The sequence below is a fragment of the Sorex araneus genome, chromosome 8 (genome assembly GCF_027595985.1).
Source record: "Sorex araneus isolate mSorAra2 chromosome 8, mSorAra2.pri, whole genome shotgun sequence".
In the NCBI taxonomy this organism is placed as follows: Eukaryota; Metazoa; Chordata; class Mammalia; order Eulipotyphla; family Soricidae; genus Sorex; species Sorex araneus.
In genome coordinates this window covers 65,472,473-65,498,543 of record NC_073309.1, presented here as the reverse complement: position 1 = coordinate 65,498,543, position 26,071 = coordinate 65,472,473, and positions in this window count along the sequence as shown.

Here is a 26,071-nt window from a genome sequence, read left to right as displayed (position 1 = left end):
CATCATAGTAGTTCTGGATGTCTCTAGTACAATTTTTAAAACCTTGTTTGCATTGTCAACACCACTTTGTGAACATTTGGCACAGATTTGATCCTGCATTGCACATATCTGAGATTTAAATCCAATAAAATAAGATCTAATCTGAAACATTCTGAAAAAAAAAAAACACCTTGAAATTACTTTCTGGGAGGAGGCCTAAGTTTCCAGTGCAGTTACTTTTTGATCAATTTTTGACAATTCTAACATAAATTTATTTGCCAGGATAATTCTTAATACAAGTAGATTTGTGTTACTTTTGTCCTGGGAGCGGGGTTTTCTATATATAAAGTTGGGATCAATATTAAAATAATTAATGATTATATTGCTGTGATTCAGTGACTATCCCAAGCACTGCTAATTTATTAGCTCATTTGATTTTCACCACAAAAATTATGCCTAAGATATTCATATGGAAATTGAGGCACAGAGAAGTCAAAGAAGTTTTCCACATAGTTAATTATTCCAAATTTACACTAAGCACGATATACCACTGATTCATTACCCCTAATCTATCCCTACCTTAATAATAAGCAGTCTAAATCCAGTACGACCCAACTAATATTGAATTAAATTCAATATTAGAAACAAGAAAACCCACCTGGTTAGAGATGGCTTAAAATGTTGATAGTGGAACTGGAGCAATAGTACAGCGGGTAGGGCATTTGCCTTGCACACGGCCGACCTGGGTTCCATTCCCAGCATCCCATATGGTTCTCTGAGCGCTGCCAGGGGTGATTCCTGAGTGCAGAGCCTGAAGTAACTCCTGTGCATTGCCAGGTGTAGGATGACATTGCTTTGTCTTTCCCCCCTTTCCATAAGGAGCTTAGGTTTATCCCAGTCGCATCCATCAAGGTGCTCCCGAGTCACTCCCATTTCTTTGTTTATCTGTAACTACTTCTCTATGCTGTCTTCCCCAAACAGTTAATCAGCTTTTCCCCCTAATCAAACTGTTAATTTGTAAAGTCAGATCTTTCTAGGATGCTGAACTTATATTGTAAGTTAACATTGCCTTTCTCCTCTCCTTGTGTCTTTTGAATAGTTTAAAGCAATGTCCTTTTTGTATGGACACAAGAAGACAATATTATGCTTTTGTAACTTGGGATTTAATTGGCTTTGAATATTATTCATTCCTGAGCATCTGCTTTCTCCACTTAAGCCTCAGTTGCCCTCAGTTCCTAGGACCCCAAAACCAGGGTCCCGACGAGGGACGGGAAGGATCCAGGGCAAGCGGTGAGTTATGTGCTACCCTGGCATCGAAATGGGCCTGGCCAAAGTGCCTAATTCTTAACTATAAGTTAAGAGCTTGATCATGGGCAAATGCTGTCATGATCCAAAAGTAACGACAAGACTAGGACCTGGTAGGGATGAGAAAGACTAATCTGGCCTAAGCACTGCAGTCTGAGATCAAGATGGCCCCAGGAGAGCAATTCTATAAGCTTAATTAATTTCTTATTGTGTCCATACAAAATGATGAATATTATGAATGCTTATATGTCTGCTGGATGAGGAGAGGAGAAACACTCATGTGACTCCGCCCTTGGGTGGATGGTCCTGCTGAAGGAGAATCTCCTAGAAGCAGCATCCCCTGAGGGAAAGAACCTTACTCCTATTGATGGTGACCACACCTATGTGTAAGCCCCAACCCCCTCATGCTGGGGGGATTTAACTAGGCTGTAAGAGTGGGTTGGGGGCCAGATCCAGGGAGAGATCGAGAGCCAGGAGAGAAGCAGAGAGAGAGAATGAAATAAATGACAACTGATCGATCAACTGGCTTGACCCTCATTTTCCTCCTCCATCTGCCCCATGGCCTGGTCCATTCCGGCTGGGCGCGGCCCGGGACTGTCCCCACTCAAACCCAGGGGTGGCCCCCTGGCAGTAGTTTTTTACAGCCAGATGTCACCCAAAAGGCAAAAACAAAATGTTGATAGTGTTCCCCTTATATTTTCCTAAATGATAAGAAAAATCATTACTTACATCGCATTGGAAGTGTGCCTTAGGGGACTAGTCCTAGAGAGGACTGATTGATCACTTTGGCACCCTCCAGTCTTTAACTGCCCTTCCTCAAAGTGTGCTTCTCTGTTCTCTTTCCCTATACAAACCCCTTCTCTGTGACCATGCGGACAAAGTAGGGCTTTGAGGTGATAAACTGGCAATCTCAGGTTATTGAGAAAGATATTTTCCACATCAATTCTTGCCTTTTAACCTCCAATTGACCTTCAGATGATTTCAATTGGGGAGTGCCAAACTGGAATTCTATACCTTGGCATCACTTTCTTGGTCTGGTATTACAAGAATAGAGACCCCAGGACATCTTTCCATAAAAAGAAAGGCAAAGGGGGGTAGAGTGGGGGTGGTGAGAGGGATACTGGGATCATTGGTGGAGGAGAATGGGCACTGGTGGAGGGATGGGTAAAGGATCACTGTATGAGTGAAATGCAAACACAAAAGTTCACAAGTTTGTAACTGTACCTTATGGTGATTCACTAATAAAAAAATTTTAAAAAAAGAAGAAAGGCAGAGCAGCACTCACAACCCAACAGCCACTGCCATCCCTCCAGCGGATTCCATTGCCTTAAAACTGAGCTCCACATGGGGTTGGAGCGATAATACAGTGGGTAGGGCGTTTGCCTTGCATGAGGCCACCCCATGTTTGATTCCCAGCATCCCATATGGTCCCCTGAGCACCGCCAAGGGTAATTCCTGAGTGCAAAGCTAGGAGTAACCCTTGTGCATCGCTGGGTGTGGCCCAAAAAGAAAAAAAAATCTGAGCTCCACAGAGATATTAACCTGCTGAAAATTTCAGGTACACAGGGTTTTTTTGGAGAGGAAAATCTAGGTCTTCTCATGACTCCTCACACCTCCCCACACCTCTGGAATCCCCAACAGTCACACTCCCCACTGCTGCCAGATAAGCTTATCTACTGACTTTGCTCCAGAGACTCTCAAAAGAGATCAATTCATTGCAAACTTCTCAGGTACTTAGTCCTGGCTGAGATCCAGTGTGATTTCAGGAGGGGGGCAAGCCCTAACAAAGCCCCAGCAGCCCCCAAAGTTATTGCCATTCCTCTGTCAGACTGCCCAGTTAAATATCCTAGATTTCTGGATCATATGGCTGATAATGCCCTGGGATAAAGCTCCAAACTTTACAATACCAACATCCCAGTAAGAGCACACCAGATTGAAGGGAATGTAAAGTCAAAACCAATTAATCTCCACCAACAAAAACATAACCAAAGAAGGTCTAATGTGCAACACTAGCTAAGTAAATCCTCCAATGAGGACAAATGTCCCTGTGGTGAGATATAGCAATTTTGACAAATTTTCTTTTACTGAAAAAATTTTGAGTATCTCATTAGCCAATTAGTGGTAATAAGCAATATAAAATGAATTATTGTAGACCTCCTATGGGAGCAGGTTTCAGGGGTGGTTGGGAAAAGAGAGACAATGGTGGAGGGAAGGTGACAGCGGTGGTGGGATTGGTGTTGGAAGAATGGTGCCTGTAACAAATCATCAAGAACAACTGTATAAACCACAGTGTTTAAATAAAATGAAAAAAAAAATTAAGGGAGACAAGTGGTTTGGTTTTTTTTTTTTTACCTGTTTACTGTGAAGTTTTATGACTTAAGTCACAATACATTAGGTTTGGCTCAGGACATTTGTGTCTGTCCTAATGACAGCTACAAATAGCACGTTCTTTGACTTTACTGGCGTCCTCTTGATCAATTCAATTGTGTGTTTGATCTTTGCCTTAAAAGATCTGAAATGGGAGGTTATACTCTCTGTTGAGGTGTTTCCTAAAATTTTTTAAATTTTAACCTCTAAAATATTTTGCTGTTTTTTCTTAAATTTATGTAGCAAAGATTTCTATCTTTAAATCAATCTGTCTCAGACGTTCCCAGGAAAAAGGTCTAGAGAAGTCAAAAATTGTAAATAACCTTTCTGCACTCACACATTGGGAATGATAATACTAACCACTTTTCTACTTCATTCATCTACATAAGATGTGCACAATACAGACTGTACTTCCTTATTCTCCCTCTTTCCTGCTCCATTCATGAGCTGCTAAAGCTTTGTAAAAGACATTTAAGTGTATCCTCATCCAGATACTTAGTCACTTTTGTTCTATTTTTTAATCTCACCTTGTCTAGTCATCAAGTTAAAAAAGGCACATCTTGTTTGATTCATCAAGCCTCTGGGGTGGCCTTAAGATTCCCATATACGTGGTGGGTATTTACAAGAAAGAAGCTCTTGTTTCCCACACTGAACATTTTCTGGTCCAGTTGTCCTTGATGCCACATTGGTTGATGACTTTTACTTGTCTTTTCTTAATCCAAAAATAAATGAAATCCACAATTATGTCATTTTTCTATCCCTCCTAAATGTGTTCCTACTACTTACTATTGCTCAAAAATGCAGAGTTAATCTCCAGTCACAGATAAGAAGTAAATATTCGACTAGAGAGCTCCCCTCATCATCTCCCGCTGGTAAAATCTTACCTGATTTTCCTAACTGACTTCAAATATCTTGCTGTCTATGAATCCTCCAGACAGAACTAATTGCTACCCCATCTGTGATACTGCAGTTTTGATCTTCTATGTCACACTTTTACCTTCAAATGTCACCTCGTTTCATTGTGAGCTCAGTAAAATCAAGGACAAGGACTACCACTTATTCACTTTTCTATGCTTCCTCTGTGGCCTAGAAAAAGTCTGAAAAGGTTGATGAGTAGCATTATAAAGTAAGCAGTTATTTCAATCTGCTATTTCAGCTATACAGCAATCTTATAAAAATATATTACTTTAAATATATCCATTTAATGCATGGGAAAACTGAGAAATTATGGAAAACAAAGGCTATAGGGAAAGGCTGTAGAGACCACTCTATAGGTCTCTAACTGACCACATTTGTACAATCACTACATAGTAATTTATACTGAAATCATGTTAGTTCTCCACACCAATAAGAATAATTTCAGGGCTGGAGTGATGGTAAAGGGGTTTCTGCATTTGCCGTGCATGGGACGACTGTGGCTCAAACCACAGCGCCACAAAGTACTGCCAGGAGTGATCCCTGAGCACAGACCTAGGAGTATGCCCTGAGACCAGCCAATTGTAGCTCTCAAACCCAAGAACAAACATACACAAAAGAATAATTTCAAATAAAGAGAACTGTTTCTATGTTGCATTTGTGAGAGGTGGGTATTTTGAGTTACACTCAGAGGTGTTCAGTTTTTACTCCTGTTACACTCCAGGGACCATATGCAGTAAGGGGTTGAGGTCGTCAATATATGACCAGCACCTTGCCTCCTGTACTATTTCTCTAGCATAATAGTTGGAAACTTGTCTTCAGGGTCCAAAGAAGACCTCCAAAATCTTCCCTCCACAGATAAATTATGCATTTCACTGTAGCAGCTTTATCTACACAAGATGTGAAAAGTACAAGCTACACTTCAGAAGTCATGGTAGTCAAGCAAAACAAAACTTGAAACAGCGTTTCTTGAGTAAGATTTTATTTCTTTTAGAAGGTCCTTCAGAACTGAATAGCCTGCTCAGAGCAAACCAATCTTTAAGATGCCTTTCTAGGAAAATTTCCAAAAAGCAACAGGGCACAGCCAACACGGTGCAGATATGACTGTTCTCAGAGCACTAACAAAGTTCCTTTTGGAATGATCCAATCCTTTTCACCCTTAAATCAGTCACTTACTTTTCTTTCTAAAGAGATAGAGAGACGAAAATAAATAAACATTGAGCTCAAATAAAATTTACACTTGAATTCTGATAAAGAAGTTAGGCAAATTTACACATTTACACATATGCACATGTAATGACTGTTCCCATTCGAGGAGCCACTTCAAGAAGCAGCCTTGAGACACAAGCAACTATTGAGATTATCTAGATAGTATAGGACTGAACACTATTAAAACTTTCTTTTAAATGTCTAAACTTCTTTAAGGCAATTATAGAGATCTATGTGTCTTACAGCTGTCCAAAATGCATGCTCAGAGCCAGAAGCCCAATGCAAGAGGCCCAACGAAGCTCAGGCCTATGGAGTAAGGCAAAGGAGGAGAAGAGAGATGGGAAATGAGAAAATAAAGTTTTGCATGGAAAGTATCATGTTAAGTGAAATGAGTCAGAAAGAGAGGGACATACATAGAAAGATTGTACTCATTTGTGGAATATAAAGTATCAGAATGGGAGATTAACACCCAAGAATAGTAGAGATAAAGACCAGGAGTTTTACTCCAAGGCTTGGAAGCTGGCCTCAAATGTTGGGGGGAAAGGCAGCTCAAATAGAAAAGAGACCACCAAGTAAAGGGTCTTTGGAGGACCCATTTGGGTTGGGAGATGAGTGCTGTGCTGAATGTAGACTATAGGTCAAACACAATGGCCATTCAATGCCTCTATTGCAAACCACAAAGCCCAAAAGAAAAGAGAGAACAAAAGGGAATGTCCTGCCATAGAGGCAGGTGGGGGGGGATAGGATGGGGGTAGTTGGAGGGATACTGGGATCATTGGTGTTGGAGAATGGGCACTGGTAGAGGAATGGGTACTCAATCATTGCATGACTGAAACACAAGCTCAAAATTTTGTAAGTCTGTAACTGTACCTCAGGGTGATTCACTAATTAAAAAAAAAAAGAAAATAAAGTTTTGTATGTCTAGAGATAGAAGGAGACTAATGAGAATTGAGTGTGGCATGTTTGCTCTCCAAGGGAGACTAAATCTGGCTATTTGACTAAGCAAGAGTAATTAAGAACAAAGAGGGAGAAGGCCCGAGCCTGAGGAGCTAGATAAAGTATAAATCTTGGAGTACCGTGAGTCATATTAGGGAGAACATTCAGAAAAATGATATATCCTTGTTAGGGCCAAAGACAGGTGCCCCAGGATGAGGCATGATGATTATTTTATATTGGGAGAAATCAAGAACAAATGATTCAAGTGGGTTTGCTTAGAGATTTTCTTTGTTTCTTCCAGTGAGTTACCACCATTAAAATGGAAATAAAATGGAAATAAAATAAAAGAGTGATAATATAGTAGTTGTGGTATTTGCCTTGCATAAGGCTGAGCTCAATCTCTGGCATGATATGTGGCCCCCTGGGTGCCACCCAAGAGTAATTCCTGAACACAGAGTCAGCAGTGTCCTCTGAGCACTGCCACTATGGCCCCCAAGTTTGCTGGTAAGCTACAATGTTCTATATGCGGACCTTTTCTCTTATGTTTATTTAATTATTTCCCAGTTATAGAGGCATACATGGTAAAAGAATGAGTAGCTTCCTTCCCAACTCCAGTCAAGTTTTAAAAGGCTTAATAACTAGTTATTGACTATATTTTAAAATATAGATTAGGAGAAGCAGAAATTATTATAAGAAAATCACTACGAGGTTATTACAGTCTCAATAAAAGAGGTTGTAAAAGTGACTATAAATTAGGTCTCTACAGCAACTCACACCTCTTTAGTAGCATTTTGCTTCCCAGTGATTGAATGACATTGACAAATATAATGTGAACACAGGGCTTAAGGAATACTTAAACCAGGATTTGTTCTCTCTTACTAAATCTGAAATCATGACACCATCATATAGATATGCACAGGCCAGCCATAAGGGAGAGAGTAAGAAGGCTAAAGCTCCCTGATAATTATTGTGTGAGTTATTTGAGGTCAGATTACCCAACTTCTCAGAGCCTGTTTGTCACCTGTAAAATGACAGAACAACAAGTCACTAAGACAAAATTAAAATGAAATAAAATGTATGTTTAAATCATCTGACACATATAAGAACTAAAAAAAAAGTATGTTATCTTCCCATAACTTACAATTCAGTAATACCATAATATTTTAGAGTTTATTTTGTTTTGTGTATTAATTTCTGAATATTTGTGAATTCAGTCTGGCAGTGATACAATGCTGCCACATTTGTGAATTCATGAGGAGTTAAATCCTGGGCAATAAACTAGATTCCTAATTATCCTTTTGACATCTTAAATAGTGTTTGTTAAATGCCATGCATCTGAATTACCTTTGGAAATCATTTAAAATGCAAATTCCTTAGCCCCACCCTTGACCTTCTGAACCAGAAGAGTCTCAAGGACATGAAAAGTCTTCTGTATTTTTAATAAGCTCCCAAAGTAATTCTGTTCACATACTCAAAAAGGTGCATAACCCAAACCTCTCCCTATAGCTTTTTACTAATAACATAAAGATTAGCAGAGTGGAAATTTATATCCTGTTCTCTGAAACTCAGATAGAAATGACAACTTCCTAGTCATTCTCTGCTACTACAAACCAACAATGTCCCCATTACCACTATCCCAGGTGAAACTCTACATATATTCCATTAGCTCATGACTTTCACTAGCCTTCCTGGAGGTAGGAAACATCGGGTCTCTCTCTAAACTTCCCTGAGAACCATCCAGGTCTATTTTGAGAACAGAATTTTGTCCCTTCTAAAATCCCAAAGCATCCCTCTTGGGCATTCTTGATCTCCTCTTGCTACATTCTACCTCATCACTCAGGCAGCTCTGTGTGTCTTAAGATACAGTCACAAACATTACCAAGTATTAGACTCATGAAATCAGTTGCTGATTAAGAATAAATATTGCCTCACAGCTGCTAGGAAGGTTCAAACACTTTAAATTGATTGCAGAAAGAAAATAGGTCCAATCTGTTCTGTTCTGCAGAATGTCAATAGAGATGGTTAAGCAGGCATGCCTGATACTTTCCCTTTGCACAAATTACAGGGTAGAATAGAAACCAGGATGACATGAATAGAAAGTCATACTTCAGGAGAATAAAGTGCTGCCAAACCAGAGCTGTACCTCCCAGGTAACTGCACGTCACAGGCTTCTGAAGCTCAGTTAATTTTGAGAGAGTACCACCCCCCTTTCTCAGGCACAGCACACTCTAATCTCAAGGGACCCTTTCCTAGGCACATGCTTTTGTAAAGTTGCTTGTTCACAGCACTTGGGATCTAAAATATAGGGTCCTTAAATACACTGTATTTGCCTCTCTGGGAGTGATGTGCAGGTTTCTCAGCAGCTGGAGGATGCAGAAGGAGATGAGCCGGGGAGCCACACACAGTTTCTAAAATAGCATTCGAGACCTATGATTAAAATACCTTTAAGTCTGTTCAGTAGCAGCACATGCCAGCTCAAAATGCCTCCCACCCGCCCTCTTTCAGTCCCAGACCCCTCCTTTCTCCTGGAGTCTGATTTGGTGTTTCATACTCTCTGCCGTTTGAAACAAAGGAAAGATAATCCTTCTTTGAACAAAAACATTGAGACAGCGGGGAAAAAACAAGAGGTCCAATCTCTAGGTTCCTTTTATGAGAACGAGTTTTATATGTAGTTGCTAGTGTGGTTTTAAGTCTTTCTTTTTAAGTAATATGTGACCTACAGGTTGTTGATCCCCACCCCATTTTAATCCTACAGCCCCCACCGAGCCATGCTGTGGCATGGTATGACCTCCATATGCTTCAACCCAAGAAATAATCACAGATGAGAAGTGGTTCTTGTCCTCAAGTGCTCCCTTCCAGTTTCTTTCCTCCTGCTTACCAGGCGTATGAATTTGGAGGGTATCCTTTCATAGTTTTTTTTCTAGGAGCCAGTGATTATGCATGCTTTCCTCAATCAGAAGAGGAACTACTCAAAATATGTGTCATGCACCTCTATAAATCTGTGCTTGTCTTGACTCCACAAAAATGCCATGGGTACGAATTCAATCTCCTGGTGCCCAGGTACCACCCTCAGGCTCTCATAGGGCCATTCGGGCAGCTATTGAGGATCACAGTTTCTATCTCAGGAGAACCCTTACAGATCTCGTTAGAAAAGAGGGGGTGCTTATGTCTTTGATAATTCTCTCCTTCCCATGGTTAACCAAATCAGAACAAAAAGTAATGTTTCAGGTGCCTCGGATAGGTAAGTCTTTCAAAATCTGAGCATTAAACACACAATCAAAAACTTTCTCCAAACACTATGAATTTAAATTAAATTCATTCGAATGTAGCTCAATTAACCCTTTCTCTGTTCACACTTCTCAATGAATTCTTACTCACGTGGATTTTGAATTTTCACACATAACAATGGCTTCACAACAAAATGAAACTCATTCATCCTATTTTAATACCATAGAAATATGAAGCTCAAAAACTCAAAGGAAATTTATATAAATTTCAGTCATATGTATATAAATTTATGTAAATTTATATATATTTATATAAAAGTCAGTCATAAAAATAGTTATAAACAACTCTTTAAAGTCTATTATAAGATTTAAGCAATTATAATTGTATTAATAATTATGTATTGATATACAAAGTTACTGTATTCCTACCACAAAAGTACAAATGACCCTGCATCCCTACAGCATTCTCACCTTTCATCTCTTCTTTCCCCTTGTTCCCCATCCCACTACTGAGTAAATGGTCTTGTATTACAATGCAAAGGGTTTGTCATTGTTCAATACTCTCTATTATTCCCTTCCTTCCTCTCTCCATATTGTTCATATGAGTGAGATAATCTGTAAGCCTACTCTTTTTTTTATTACTATAGTGGTAATACCCTGCATGAAAGATTAATTCTAGGACAATGTCTTAGACCAGTTAGGTGGCTATAATAAAATATTACAGAATGAGTGACTATAAACAATAAATATTTCTTTTAATTCCAGTGACTGAAAAGTTTAGAGCCAATTTCTACAGATTCCACATCTGTTCAGGAGCCAATTCTACTTTATAAACTAGAATTTCTAGTTTCTAGATTCTAGTTCTATCTTCATAGTGCAGAGAAATAAAAAATATCTCTGAAGTCTCTTTATAAAAGCACAATTTCTACTTCTGAGAACTCCGTCCTCATTACCTAATAACTTACCACAGGCACTACCTCCTAATACTGCCACTGTGCAGATTAGTATTATAGCAGGAATTCTGAAGAGAGATACACATTCAAACAATTGTAAACATATGTAAAATTGTAAAAAGATGTATAAATTAAAAGTGGTGTTTCAGGATTAGGGTGAGAAGAAAATATTTAATTGATTCTTAGAATGTGTTAATGTAAGTAGGAAAAATCACTATGGCTTCAAAAATCTGCCTTTTGGAGCAAAAGTATATTTTCTGGATATGTATTTGATCGTTATGACAACATAAATTTGAGCGGTACTGAGGAGATATCTAAGAACAATGTTGTGTGCTATGCTTCCCTATAGGCAGTCTTCCACTAAATTTATCATGTTTTGTCACATGACCTTTCTATAATGGTCACAACTAGTTGAATCACAATACTCAGAGCAATAGTTCACAAATGCCCGCTGCTGAGTAGAGAACAAAATAGTCGGTTTATGAGAGGTAACATGGGATACTAGTCATTCAATCTTAAAATATACTCCAATCTCTACAGACCTGAGTTTATTGTGAAACTTGGGAAATTACTTCTAATAACTCCTATTTTACTATGAATACTCAAAGTAACCACAGAGAGCAGTTAAAATGGCTATTATCAAAACAATAACAAAAATGAAAATTCAAGTATCATTAAGGAGATAAAGAAAAGGAGACATGGGAGGCATCACCCTCCCCAACCTCAAACTTTACTACAAAGCGGTAACAATTAAAACAGCATGGTACTGGAACAAAGGCAGAGCCGCAGACCAATGGAACAGGGTGGAATATCACTACACACAACCCCAAATGTATGACCATCTAATCTTTGATAAGGGAGCAAGAGATGTGAAGTGGAGCAAGGAAAGCCTCTTTAACAAATGGTGCTGGCACAACTGGACAACCACATGCAAAAGAATGGGCTTAGACCTCGACCTGACACCATGCACAAAAGTCAGATCAAAATGGATTAAAGACCTCAACATCAGACCACAAACCATAAAGTACATTGAGGACAAGGTCGGCAAAACCCTCCACGGTATTGAAGATAAAGGTATCTTCAAAGACGACATGCAACTGGCCAACCAAGTGGAAACAGAGATAAACAAATGGGACTACATTAAACTAAAAAGCTTCTGCACTGCAAAAGATACAGTGACCAGAATATGAAGACAATCTACAGAATGGGAAAGGATATTCACCCAATACCCATCCTATAAGGGGTGGATATCAAGGGTATATAAGGCACTGGTTGAACTCTACAAGAAGAAAACATCCAACCCCATCAGAAAATGGGCTGAAGAAATGAACAGAAACTTTCCCAAGGAAGAGATATGAATGGCCAAAAGGCACATGAAAAAGTGCTCTACATCACTAATCATCAGGGAGATGCAGATCAAAACAACCATGAGATACCACCTCACACCACAGAGTCTGGCACACATCCAAAAGAACAAAAGCAATCGCTGTTGGAGAGGATGTGGGGAGAAAGGGACCCTTCTACACTGCTGGTGGGAATGCCGACTGGTTCAGCCCTTCTGGAAAACAATATGGACGCTTCTCAAAAAATTAGAAATTGAGCTCCCATTTGACCCAGCAGTACCACTGCTGGGAATATATCCCAGAGAAGCAAAAAAGTATAGTCGAAATGATATCTGTACTTATATGTTCATTGCAGCACTGTTTACAATAGCCAGAATCTGGAAAAAACCTGAGTGCCCTAGAACAGATAACTGGTTAAAGAAACTTTGGTACATCTATACAATGGATAGATGTACATTATGCAGCTGTTAGAAAAAATGAAGTCATGAACTTTGCATATAAGTGGATCAACATGGAAAGTATCATGCTAAGTGAAATGAGTCAGAAAGAGAGAGACAGACATAGAAAGATTGCACTCATCTGTGGAATATAAAATAACAGAGTAGGAGACAAACACCCAAGAATAGTAGAAATAAGTACCAGACGGTTGACTCCATGGCTTGGAAGCTGGCCTCACATTCTGGGGAAAAGGCAGCTCAGATAGAGAAGAGAACACCAAGTAAAATGTGGTTGGAGACCACACGGGGGAAGGGTGATGCGTGCTGAAAGTAGACTAGAGACTTAACACTATGGCCACTCAACACCCCTATTGCAAACCACAACACCCAATTGGAAAGAGAGAACAAAAGGGAATACCCTGCCCCAGAGGCAGGATGAGGTGGGGGGAGATGGAGTTGGGGGGTGGGAGGGATGCTGGAATTATTTGAAGGGATGGGTTCCCGAACATTGTATGAGGGAAACACGAGCATGAAAATGTATAAATCTGTAACTGTACCCTCAGCGGTGATTCACTAATTTAAAAATAAAATAATTTAAAAAAAAGAAAAGGAGACACTGTCTATATTGCTGGGAATACAAAATTGATGCGGCAACTATGGAAGACAACATAAAAGACTTTCAAACAGAAATTTTGAGGAATTATTTATACTCTTGCAATTTTACCTGTAAGGATTCATCCAGAGAAAATTAAAAGTTATTCCAAAAGGTATCTATACTGCTGTGTTAAAAAGTACATTACTAACAATAGCAAAGAGATGAAATCAACATGTTTATCAATACATGAATAAAGATGTGGTACACACACGCATGCACACACACAGGCACACAGGCACACATGCACACGCACACACATGAACACCCCTCTGCATATACATGTATGAACACATAAACATACACACATACTTATAAAGCCTGAATAAGCACAATAAAAACTTGCCATTTGCAAGAAAATACACTGACTTTTATTACATCATGTTAAATGCAAAAAGTCAGATAGAAACAGAATATATAAATGGTTTCTCAGATTGGAAAAAGGGAAAGACAAATTAGGAGGGGATTAAAATTTACAAACTTTCCATTATAAAGTAAACTGTGGGGGCCTAATGCATAACATGATAATCCTAGTTAATAAAATCCTACTGAATTTTTAAAAGCTGCTATAATTTTTTTAAGTTCTCAATATGAGAAAAAAATGTGTAACCATGTATGGTGACAGATGTTGAACAGACTTATGGTAATTTACTTCACATATACACAAATATCAAGTTATTATGTTTTATACTTCAAACTGATATTTTGCCCTAGATTAAGTATACCTAAATATTTATTCCAGATTTTCCACAACATTAGGTTTTTACAAGAAAATTTCACCTTTCTCACTGCATGGTCTGTAACTACCCAAGAATTTGTTTTAGGTGTAGTTCTGGTATTGCTTTTATGAGACATACAAATTTGGACAAACTGCTAAGATCTGTCTGTTTGGTTTTTTTTTTGTTTTTTGGGTCACACCTGGAGATGCACAAGGGTCACTCCTGGCTCCCCACTCAGGAATTACTCCTGGCGGTGCTCAGTGGACCACATGGGATGCTGGAAATGGAACCCGGGTCGGCCGAGTGCAAGGCAAACACACTACCCTCTGTGCTATCACTCCAGCCCTGCTTGGATCTGTCTGATCCCAGTGTTCTCACTTTAAAAGGACCATAGATTAGTCCTTTTCTCAAGGGATTTATGCAGTGAAGTGATATAATGCCTATAAAGCAGTTCTTAGAACAAGGTTAATATCTTTTCTTTCCTTTTTTTTCTCTGACTATTCAACAGTCTCCATAAATAGACTCTGACTATTCAATAGTCTCCATAAATATGTTTTCTGACATAGCTCACTGCAATTTTTATTCTATATCGTATAAAAATAATCTATTGTCCCTGAATTCAATGTCTATATTTCTAGAATGAGCTACAGGAGCTCAGAATGGCATGTATGTGTTTGCCCAAAAAAGAACACAAGAGGTAAGTTTAAGATATGTCCGTTTCATGACAGATTTATTCAGACATTTTCTGAGGATAAGGATCCTTGTTTCAGTGTGTGCCATTTCCAGACCTATAAGCACAATTCCCCTTAACTGTATAAAAAATATTATAAAAATAAATAAAAGTTAAGCTACTTCTGGCTAGCAATCTACCAAAAGGACATGGTCTAGCTGACAGACTATCAAGGGATTATTTATTTTTATTCTATGAATCTCTGAAATATTCCAGTGTATACAGTAAAATAAATCTTCCCATTCTAAGTTTGACTTTCAAAGCAATATAAGGGTTCTCCCAAAATTAAACAATTTCAAAAAATCTTAAGAGATCAACAACTCAATGCCAGAAACTTAAGTGGCTTAATAAAATATGTCCAGATTTTATTCACAAAGACAACTTTTGCCTCACCACAGAAAATGGGTGGCTGAAAAGTCAGTTATAAGATAAGACTAAGACTATTAAGTAGCATCTCTAACTATCTTGAGGTGTATGTGATATGAAATAAAAATCACAACTAAGTCCAAATGGGGCAATAGGGGGTGGATTTGACCAATTTCTCAGTGTAGCAGAAATATCCTACTGATGCAAAAGGAGAAACAGAATGAAGAAATATGTGCAAATTTCAAAATTAAAAAATTGGCAAATTTTCTTTGACTTGTTAAAATATAATAGGGTAATTTAAAAAAATTCATCAACCTATATCGAAGGAATGAAAGATTTTCCACATACATCCTTCAAATAATTTATTGGAATTTTTGTTTCTTTGTAAAGAAATAAACTGGTTTTTTTGTTGTTGAAAACCAAAAATATCACTAGGGTGTGGTTGACAATAGAACTATTTTGAAGGTGTTCACTAAAATGTTTCTATCAAAATATCTGGTGTATTTTTCATCATCATCATCATCATCATCATTATCATCACTATCATCATCCCCTTGATCATTAAATTTCTCGAGGAGTCTCAGTAACGTCTCCATTCATCCTAGCCCTAAGATTTTAAAGCCTCTCTTTACTCGTCCTTTCCAACGGTGCCACATTGGAGGCTCTTTCAGGGTCAGGGGAATGAGGCCCATCATTGTTACTGGTTTTGGCATATGAATATGACATAGGGAGTTTTCGAGGCTCTCCCATGTGGGCAGGAAACTCTTAGTAGCTTGCCAGGCTCTCCCAGAGGGAGAACTAGGCCATAAGATGTCGTCAAGCTTTCTGGAGCTTGGTTTTAAAGTCTCTGGATGTTGGTTGTTGGTGGGATTGCACGGCACTAGGGGCAGTCCCTGGGTGTGACCGCCTAGTTACTGGAAGATGGGGAATCTGGGCGGAAGAGACCCAGTCCCAATCTGAGCAGGCTTGGAGGTCTCAGCCCCGGGTCCCACACACCTGGGTTCTTGTGCCGGTTCCTTCATGTGTGAGGCTCGTTTGAACGTGTGGAAAGGGGCCTTGAGCATGGCTGTGGCTAGGCTCTGAAGGTCTTCGGCCTCAGAAGCTCTGCTCAGGGCGGGGAGAGAAACTGAAGCCCACCCCCTCCGAAGGGCCCCAGGGAAGACAGCCAGGCTCAGGGGCAAGAGACTCTCTGTATTACTCTCTTCCAGGAGCTGGTATATTTTTATCTTATTCAAATGTCTAGTATGACACATCAGCAAAAAGACAATAACAATAAATTGTGAGAGACAATAATGTAAAAGTGATATCAGCAAAGCAATTAGTACACATCAGGTATGGTTCTTTTGTATTTGCAATTTAAAAATAGGGAAGCTAATATGCAGAGGGTTATAGAACTTGAAAAAGCCATATGGTTAATGAGTGTTGCAAGCTTGATTTGAACTTAAAGAATATAATTCTAGGAATGGTACTCTCCACCATAAGTGTTAAAAAGTGGACTAGTGAAAGAGACCTGAGCCCTCTGCAAACAGAATGAGAACACTATTGGGGTATCCAAAGAGGAATTGAAAAAGCCATGCTAGGAGTGTCAAGTTTCACTCAAGTGAGAGAAGGAATCTGGAGTTCAGACCTCCGTGGACGGTCAAGAATCAGGGATGCTGCCTGTTTGCCAAGGCGTCGAAAATCAGGTAGGCCAGACATGTAATGTGATTCAGAGTGCGTGAACTAAGAGAAACAGCATGGACTAGAGCTGTTACCGATTGGATTTCACGGGACATCAAAATACAGCGTAGCCGCCCATCTACGAGATGGTCAGACTTCTTCATCAAAACCCTGAATAAACGATTTGAGGCTCTTCCTATTCCTGGAGCAAGCAGATATCTTTGGGCTACACTATCACGTGACAGGGACAAATGGAGATGTTACTGTACCTGCTCGAGCAAATCAAATATCAATAGGATGACAAGTGACAAGTGGCAAATGAAAGAAGGATGACACATCAAACTGAATTTCATTGTGGAGGGAGGGGGAAAGGAAATTGTGAACATGTAGCAAATTAGAGAACTGGAGGATCTTATGTAAGTGAATCAAGTCAGAAGGACAAGGGTACATAGCAGATGTTCTCTCTAAGTGGTGGTATATAGATAACATGGCTAGGGGAATGGTAGGAAGAAAAGGAGGGGAAACCACTGACTCTAGATTACAGAAAGAAAAATGCCACGGCAGAATAATTGGAGGGAGAATGTAATTAGAAGGAGTCCTGAAAGTAATAAAGAGGCAAGGGCCAGGAGTCTCTGGCTCCTTTGTGGTGTAGAAGCAAGGTATGTGTATACAATTAAATCACTAGACCCAACACAACAGTAAGCATGGAACAAAAACTACAACATTTAAAGCTTAAAATGTAAGTACCACTGGGGGCTGGAGAGATAGCACAGCGGGTAGGGCGTTTGCCTTGCACGCGGCTGACCTGGGTTCAAATCCCAGCATCCCATATGGTCCCCTGAGCATGGCCAGGGGTAATTCCTGAGTGCAGAGCCAGGAGTAACCCCTGTGCATCGCCAGATGTGACCCAAAAAAAAGCAAAAAAAAAATGTAAGTACCACTTAGTCAGATTAGAAGATGGGAGGGAATCTGGGGTCGAGGTGGAGGGATGGGGTGCGGGGAGAGAGAAATTGGTGGTAGAAACACTGTAGGCCTGGAAATCTATAGTAAATAACTATGTAAATTAGTTTGCCAATAAATAAACATAACCATAATATCTTTTATCATTAACAGGTTTTGTAATCACAGTGCTTAAATTTTTTTTAAGCTTTTATAAATTTTTGAATCACCTTGAGAGCAGTTGCAAAGCTTTCAGGATTAAGTCTCAGTCTTACAATGATAAAACACCCATCCGTTCACCAGTGCACATTTTCCACCACCAAGAACCCCAGTATACCCCCATTCCACACCTACCCCCTACCTGTGTGGCAGATTATTTCCACATTATTCTCTCTCTACTTTGATTTGATTACACTCAATATTTTGACACCAGACCCACCCTTGTTATTTGGGATTTTACCCCAACACTCAGATCTGCCGTAAAGGCAACATTAAACAGTTTGTCTTCTATTCCTGATTATGAATAGCATATGATGTTGCATGGCTATGGTAGTGGCCATGCAATTTTGGAATTCTGAAATTTTAATAAATATAAATAAATAAACATAATCTCTACTTTCTATACCAGACCTTTGTGATCTCATCTCCAGAATGCTTTCCCAAACTATCACTTTGTTCAAGCAAGTCTAACTTAGAGCTCAGAACTTAACTCACTACCAAGACTTCCTTCACTAGTATAATTCTTTCACTGAAAGTTTGCCCGTCTACAAATGGGAGCCGCTGTCTTCCCAATGGTCCATTCTTAAGCCTGAAAAGGTAACCAGGGCTGGGCTAGAGCGATAGCACAGCGGGTAGGGTGTCTGCTTTGCATGCGGCTGACCTGGGTTCAATTCCCAGCATCCCATATGGTCCCCCGAGCATCACCAGGAGAGATTCCTGAGTGCATGAACCAAGAGTAACCCCTGCGCATCGCCGGGTGAGACCCAAAAAAAAAAGCAAAAAAAAAAAAAAGGTAACCAAGACCACTATGGATTAAGAGAAACAGCATGTCAGATTCCCTCACCCCAACCTCGAAAAATAAAAAAGGACCAATCAAGCTATGTGGATGTGCAGGAGTGCAATATTTCAAGATAGCAAGGACCATGAGCCTACAGCAGAGTCATGTTTGAAAAAACAACCGGAGGGCTAGAGCAATAGCAGAGCGGGTAGGGCATTTGACTTGCACTCAGCCAACCCGGGTTCGATTTCCAGCATCCCATATGGTCCCCTGAGCACCACCAGGGGTAATTCCTGAGTGCAGAGCCAGGAGTAACCCCTGTGCATTGCCAGGTGTGACCCAAAAAGAAAAAAAAAAAAGAAAGAAAAAGAAAAAACAACCGGAGGTTACTGAGCCAGGAATCAGGTGAGTTAGGGGAATAATTGTAGGATTCAAAGATAAAGAGCCCAGATTACAAAAGGATTTTTGAACCCTAGTAAGGACATAGACATTACATACATAAACTGAAACAAGAAGTTTGAGCAGACGTTTGAGGACAAAAGTTTCATGATTGATATGAAAATACTGACAATGGTCAAGAGAAAAAAAAAGTAGAGAATGATTATAAAGCTTTTCTGCCTAATGATCCCAAACAACAACGGTTCACTGTTTTTTGTTTGTTTGTTTGTTTGTTTTTGCTTTTTGGGTCACACCCAGCGATGCATAGGGGTTACTCCTGGCTCTACACTCAGGAATTATTCCTGGCGGTGCTGGGGACCATATGGGATGCTGGGAATCGAACCCAGGTCGGCCGCATGCAAGGCAAACGCCCTACCCGCTATGCTATCACTCAGCCCCAGCCGTAGTGTTATTGAGAAATGACCAGATTCTTATTTTTTAAAATAATGTTGAGAAAAAAAATTGAATGATTATATAGGGTTACTGGTGGCCACTTGAGCAAATCGATGAGCAATGGGACGACAGCGACATATAAGAAAAACAAGCTTAAATTAGAAATCAAGGTTTTTGTCTGGAGCAACCGGAATGACCATGCTATCATCAACTGAGGTCAAGAGACTGTCAGAGACTTCTTGGGGCAAAGATCAGGTGCTTTGTTTTAAAGATGTCATTGATAAAATTATTGTTAGATTTTAAGGCACCAAAGAGATAAAGTAGGGGTTAAGGAATATGCCTTGCATTTGAACTGTCCCAGTTTAACCTTATAACATATGGTCCCCTAATCAACAGTGGCTGTGACCTTTGAGGCTCCCACAGGGGTAGCCCAGGTACTCTGGCACTGCAGAGCTCCAGGTGCACCCATCCTTGGACCCTACTCCCCACTTGGCTGAGAAAATCAGGCACCTCTTGGGAACAATACTCCTCCTCCACACAGGTTATTAAATATTAAATCAAAAGGTGAATCAGAAATTAGAAACATGAATATAAATGTGGAGAAGATACCCAGGTCTTGCAATAGATTATTGTTATTAATGTGTAATTTGTTTTAAAATTATTTTATGTGTAAAGCATGTGGGTATAGAGAAAAATTAAATTTTAGTGAAAACTCTAGAGCACTTCAATGTTAATAGTATATAGTACTGCACTGTCTGTCGTGCCGTTGTTCACTGATTTTGCTTGAGCAGGCACCAGTAATGTCTCCATTGTGAGACTTGTTGTTACTGCTTTTGGCATACCGAATACGCCACGGGTAGCTTGCCAGGCTCTGCCGTGTGGGCGGGATACTCTCAGTAGCTTGCCGGGTTCTCCGAGAGGGGCGGAGGAATCGAACCCAGGTAGGCCGAGTGCAAGGTAAACGCCCTTCCCACTGTGCTATGAAGAGGAAAAGAAACTGCAAATGAAGCATTGATAAGGTCAAAGAGAAATCAAGACTAACCTGGAGGCAAAGAGAAATGCAGTGTCATGACAGAGGGAATGGTTAGCCCACAGATTCTGCAGATGTATTAGTGTAACAAGTGCTGGAAAGTAACCGTTGGCATTGAAAACTTTAGAATCATCAGGAGAAGTTGAGAGTGATGGAAGCAAAAACTAGTTGAAAACAAGAGAGATTAAAAAGAATAAAATTTAAATTAGTACTTCAAATAGTTCTTCAATTAAAGAAAAATAGAAGAACAAAGCAGTACTCTGAGACTAAAGGAGATCTGGATACTATATCTATAATCTAAAAGAAATTTAATATGGGTAAAAAGTGGTTCATTAAATTTTATAGAAATTTTAAGTTTCTTTGAAAATTTTTTCTGATCTCTTTTGAATAAGTATTTCTAAAATTGTCATATATTTTTGTTACTAAGAAGATGAAGTTATGAAAGCAAGCAGTTCAATCTGAAGACGCAGAGTACTGTTTCTATAGTTCTAGCTATATTCCTTTAAAATAAGATCTTTTTGATGCTTTTGACTATTCCTGATTATAAGATTGATTATTAGATTTCTTTTAACACAATAATATAGTGTTTATAAACATAACACAAACTGGCAAGACAAGCAAAATTTTAGAGATTAAGACATCTAACACTAAATATATGTACTAAAACTGATCCATAATTTAATAAAACATATTAAAAACTCCACCATAACAGTCAGTATTGTCTAAAACATTATTAATTAATGCTTTCCTCTTGATCCTGTTTGTTACAATGGTAAATGGAAAAATACGTAAAGGCCATGAATGTTTTATTTTTAATATAATTAAGCTAAAATAGGGAACATAACTTCCAGAAATAAGTAAGAAAGGTATTTTGGATAAGGAAATAAGTATGAAAATCCATGTGTAAGATGATTAACTATTGTAAAAATTTCTTCATCTCAACTTTTCTAAACTATTTGCTTCTTAAAGCAATAATTAGAAAGACTACTGTCTTATTTAAGAGCCCATTCATGACCAGCTAACTCCATCTAAGAACAAATACTTTATTAATGGCCTTGTTCCCTGGATACAATACATGACATTGTTCCTTCTGGTGGAATTTGGTGGCCAAGCAAAAGTAAAGCCATATATTTTGATTGAACATAAGAATAGTTGCTTGTAATAATAACTTTCTTAAAAGACATTTGTTCAGAGTACATTAGAGAATTCTATCAGTCTACTTAAAAGATAAAAATGTAGATAAAAGCTCTAAGTAATAAAATGCCTTTGATGAAAGAAACATGGAATAGACAATATCATCAAAGAAGGAAATTAATGGTAAGTTTCAGACAAGAAAACCTCTGTGCCACACAATACATTTTGAAACACATAAATAAAAAAGGGACATAGATTTAAAGTTCTTTATAGTGTGCATGCAAATACTTTACTTTTCTTAATTTTATTGTTTTTAATTCAAAAGCAAAACTATTCTTTCTTTCTTTCTTTCTTTCTTTCTTTCTTTCTTTCTTTCTTTCTTTCTTTCTTTCTTTCTTTCTTTCTTTCTTTGGTATTGACCACTGCTAGTGAAACAGTGCTTAAATTCATTCTGGTATCTGTGTGAGTGTGAGAAGATCCAGGAAATACGACAATTTCTCATTTGACTCCACTAAACATTAACACTGAAAGTGGCAGAGGATCTGTTTTAGAGATCCTAGCTTTTGCAATCTTAACTCTGAAATTGGAAGGAGAGATTTACATCTCTACCAACCTCACTACTCCTTTTCCCAGATAGACATAAAACTTTAAAATATTAAAATCCTATTTATAGTTTCAAGGAATATAGATGAAATAAATTCTTGGAAAATAGTGGAACATGTTTGGTCCTTGGTAAGCAAAAGCAGAAGTGAAATATAAATATAAATATTCAATATAAAACTCAACATAAAAATCTTCATAGGAGAAGATACCCTATTAAAAATCAAAAAGGAGAGCAGGAGAGACAGTACAGCTGGTAGAGTGCTTGCCTTTCACACAGTCAACCCGAGTTTGGCCCCAGCACCCCGTACAATCCCTCGAGCCTTCCAGGAGTGATCCCTGAGTGAAAAGTCAGGAGTAAGCCCAGAACAATGCTGGTGTGGTCCAAAAACTAATGGAAGAAGATGGAAGAAGAAGAAGAAGAAGAAGAAGAAGAAGAAGAAGAAGAAGAAGAAGAAGAAGAAGAAGAAGAAGAAGAAGAAGAAGAAGAAGAAGAAGAAGAAGAAGAAGAAGAAGAAGAAGAAGAAGAAGAAGAAGAAGAAGAAGAAGAAGGAGGAGGAGGAGGAGGAGGAGGAGGAGGAGGAGGAGGAGGAGGAGGAGGAGGAGGAGGAGGAGGAGAAGGAGGAGGAGGAGGAGGAGGAGAAGAGGAGGAAAGAGAAAGAGGAGGAAGAAGAAAGGAAAGAAGAAGGGAAAGAGTAAAAGAAAGAAATCTATTATTACCTGTGTTGAAATACAGCAGCCAAGAAAAATTGGATCTGTGTATCAAAGGACATATAATAGTGGTAGTGCCTGTGTATTTTACAGAAGCAGTAAATCGCAGAAAAGCTGATGATATGTAAATAAATTAATGCTTCTCCCTTTCAGGTGTAACCATTAATAAATTATTTTTGCCACCATTAGTTAGAAGTGCACAAATACATGTGGTGAGAGCAGATGACTAGCACAGGCTTATAACTAATAAAATTATATATAATCTATCATTAAATACTGTTGAACTTGGGAGAATGAGAAGCTCAAGTGGCAAGTGACAATGGGAAAGAAGATACTATAAAAGTATGAAAATACAATAAGAAATAACATTTGTGGTAACCATAATAACAACAAAAGCAAAACCCAAATCAGTTATAACTAGACCGATTCAATTCTAATTTAAAACACTTCATAAGGCAAAAGTTGTAACAATTTTCAACCTTCTTTTCCCATATTCCATTTTATATCATTCTCTAAATTCCTACAAAATAAATATCATACATGCAAAATATACAATTCACGTGAAGAAGTGCTATTAGAAGCATTTCTAGAAAAAGCAATCAACAAAATTCAAATCACATTTAAAAAGAAGAAAAAATTCAGATTCAAGATCCAAGCTTCTGGTTTAAGAAACTAGAAAAAAGAATGAAATCATGATAAAAGATGACTTTAAAAGAGAAAAATAGAGAAAACAAAAATCACAGGAATTGAGAACAGCAATGTCAACAGAAGAAATATATGAAACAAAAATGATCAGCTAGTTTCAACAGCCAGCACCGACTTCCCCTAATACTCAGGCAGTTTTATAGCAAGTAGTACTTTCAGTGAGTCACCACTAATGAATACCTTTTCTGGGAACTCAATTCAGATAACCAGTAAGTTCTACCTATACAGCAGCAATCCATGCTATCTATAGCTAGACTGATTCTATTCTAAATTAAAAGACTTCATAAGGCAACAGTTGTAGCAATCTTTGCCATCTATAACATCATCTTCTCCAACAATGTATGTATCTCAGCCCTGGATAAAAGATGTAGAATTCTTCTTGGGACTACTCTACCTTATCCCTAGACCTGTCTCTGCTTCTTGTATCTGCAATGCTTGATGTCCTCATTACTTTCTCTCTCATTATTATTAATCTCTCATTATTCCACATCCTGTGATGGTGAACTATTCTTTAAATTTAACTTTACTCATCCTCAGTGGTAACTATTATGTGGTTTCAGTCTTCTGATAGAACACATATTCACACAGTTATACATCATTCTGCCTCAGACCCTGTGGTTTGAATATCATCCAAAGGCTTGTTCTCTCCTCCCTCTGAGGATCTTCAAACCACTTCCCTACAGAATCTTTGCTAAATCACTGCACTCTATAAAAGGGTCGAAGGGGCAGGGGTATCTATTTTATTTTTCTCATCATGCAGAAAACTGCCAGCATGGCACTCGTGTATGAGTCAGACACCAGAGAATCTTGCAATAGTTTTTTGTCCCTTCAGTACAAGACAAAATTGACTGAACATTGTGCCTCCCACCAATTCTTGATTAAATCCCTCCCTTAGGGCCACCCAGGCTGAGGGAAAGAATGGTTTAATAATGAACAAAGCTTTCATTGAGAGGAAAGCACAGCAGGAGAGGAAAATTCCTTTCTTATTTCACATGCCACCCAAATCTTCATTACAGGAGTGTAATTCTCAAGAAAGAGAGAAAGAAAGAAAGAAAGAAAGAAAGAAAGAAAGAAAGAAAAGAAAGAAAGAAAGAAAGAAAGAAAGAAAGAAAGAAAGAAAGAAAGAAAGAAAGAAAGGAAGGAAGGAAGGAAGGAAGGAAGGAAGGAAGGAAGGAAGGAAGGAAGGAAGGAAGGAAGGAAGGAAGGAAGGAAGGAAGGAAGGAAGGAAGGAAGGAATTATGTCCACAGTCCTCAAAAATTACACATGATTCTTTCGTATGCCTAAATTTTACATCATACACATTTTTACTTAGAGGCATAATTATTCTTTCCCCATACAGGAAAAACAGGGTAAAATTACTTGCCTTTCAAATGTTGATTCATTTGAGTTTGACATGTTTAAAACACTTTGGCTAATCAACAAATTTAAGGAAAGAAATGGCAGAATCACAAAACTACAGACTAGGGTAATAAGGAGGTTTTGAATTAATTTACCCACATTATTCTTTGATAGCTGAACATGCTGCAGAGCTCCCACTTAGAAGAACATTGCAGTAAGTTCCATCTCAATACAACATCCATTCCTTACATGTACTATTGATTTTAGGGTTCCCTTATTTTGAACTGAATGGAATTACCTTTGTTCTTTATTTCTTCCTTGGATTTGTGGAGTAGTTCTCAGTTCTTTTTCATGTAGCAGTGCCTTTCAGATAAAGAGTTTTGCCATTTTCTTCTATCATACTTCCTTTGTATCTTTGTTAGTGATAAATTTTGGTCTGCTCCTAAAAAAATGCTCCAACAACAACTAGGACAATTATACTCATTAGGGAGAAGACAGGAAGGAGTTGTTCACACCCTGTTCCACAATGAAGCTAAACAACAGGGTCAACTTCATTGAGTCAATAAAAACCATCAGCCCAGAATGCTTCTGAGAAGCCACCATAGCCCAGAAATGCTTCCTTCTTCCTAAAGCACTCAAGTCCAAAAATCTTTGCGATTCCTATACTTGAGAAGGCTGAGCCATAAACAACTAGTGGTTTTTCATAAAAGACCTAAAAGTATACCACTAAGTTGTTGAATATAAGAATACAAAAAGCATATATTTTACTTTGATCTTTCATTAATGACTATAGCTCATTTTAAATCATCTACTGCTTGATATAGCCCTGGTTAAACAAAAAAATCTCTAGTACTCAAAGGTAAATATTGATAGCATACTATTTACAGATGCTGCTTGCTGCTTAAGATATAAAGGCAAGGTTAGGCTCTAATTTAAAGTTGAGTCAATTTTCTTGCAACCCACAATGGAAGTGGATGTCACATGCTAA